This window comes from Crocuta crocuta, unplaced genomic scaffold (assembly GCF_008692635.1).
Source record: "Crocuta crocuta isolate KB4526 unplaced genomic scaffold, BGI_CrCroc_1.0 scaffold86, whole genome shotgun sequence".
Lineage (NCBI taxonomy): Eukaryota > Metazoa > Chordata > Mammalia > Carnivora > Hyaenidae > Crocuta > Crocuta crocuta.
The window spans coordinates 282,952-284,313 of record NW_027530972.1 but is presented as its reverse complement, the minus strand read 5'-3'; the positions used below and the strand labels follow the sequence as shown (position 1 = coordinate 284,313).

General features: G+C 35.9%; 1 pseudogene; it reads right to left on the bottom strand.

Moving 5' to 3' along the window:
* Positions 1-871: 871 nt before the first annotated feature.
* LOC144236310 (U2 spliceosomal RNA) lies at positions 872-1,022 on the bottom strand (annotated as a pseudogene).
* Positions 1,023-1,362: the final 340 nt, after the last annotated feature.

Genomic DNA, 1,362 nt, shown 5'->3' with positions numbered 1-1,362 from the left:
TGATGCAAAGATGCCTAGATGCCTCAGTCAGTTAAATGTCTGACTCTTGATTTTGTCTCATGTCATGATCTCACAGTTTGTGAGATGGAGTCCTGTGTCATACTCTGTGCTGACAGTGTGGAGTCTGCTTGAGATTCTCTCTCTCCCTTTCTCTCTCTCTCTCTGTTCTTCCCCTGTTCATGCTTGTGTGCACTCTCTCTCTCTCTCAAAACAAATAAATAAACTTAAAAAAAGAAAATGATTCACTGTACTTAGTCTTCATTCTCCTTTCCACAGTCTGGAAAGGTGACACAATTTTCAGAGTGTAAGTAATCATTTTGGGTCACAGGCATGAGAGACACACTCTAGGGTTGATGTAGCTAAAAGCTAGAAGGAGCTAGCTAGAAGGAGCCTACATTCTTGGTAATTTCATGGAAATGCCAACCTTGCCCTGGATTGTCAACCTCTAGATTTCTCATGTAAGAGGATTAAATCTTATGTGTTTAAGTCACATAAGATTACACACACACACACACACACACACCCCACATATTCTTTATCCATTCGTCTATTGATGGACACTTGGGCTACTTCCATAATTTGGCTACTGTAAATAATGCTGCCATAAACATATATCCTTTTGAATTCCTGTGTTTGTATTTTGGGATAAATACTCAGTAGTGTGATTACCGGATAATAGGGTAGTTCTATTTTTATCTTTTTTGAGGAATATTTATACTGTTTTTCACAGTAGTTGCACCAGTTTGCATTCCCACCAACAGTGCACAGGGTTCCTTTTTTTCCGTATCCTCACCAACATTTGCTGTTTTTTTGTGTTTTTGATTGTAGCCTGGTGATATCTCATTGTGGTTTTAACTTGCATTTCCCTGATGATGAGTGATGTTGAGCATCTTTTCCTGTGTCTATTAGCCATCTGTATGTCTTTTTTAGAGAAATGTCTGTTCATGTCTTATGCTCATATTTTATTAAACTGATAAGAACAGATATTACACTTGATCTTAGCCAAAAGGCAAAGAAGGAAACTTCTGCTTATTTTTTAGTTGGTTTATTTGTTTTTTTGGGTGTTAAGTTTTGTAAATTTTTTTATATATGTTAGATACTAACCCTTTATTGTATATGTCATTGCAAATATCTTCTCCCATTCAGTAAGTTGCCTTTTAGCTTTGATCATTTCCTTTCCTGTGCAGAAGAAAATTCTCATATAAATACTGTTTCTAGGTTTTGTAAAAATAAGTTTTCTTTATTTAGAATCAGTTCTGGTTTTTCTGATTGGTGTTCCTTTCAGTAAAACATTATGAGATTTTCTATAATAAGGCTTGTTCTGTTGGGCAGACAGAAAACATTAAGGGAGTATTTGGGGCA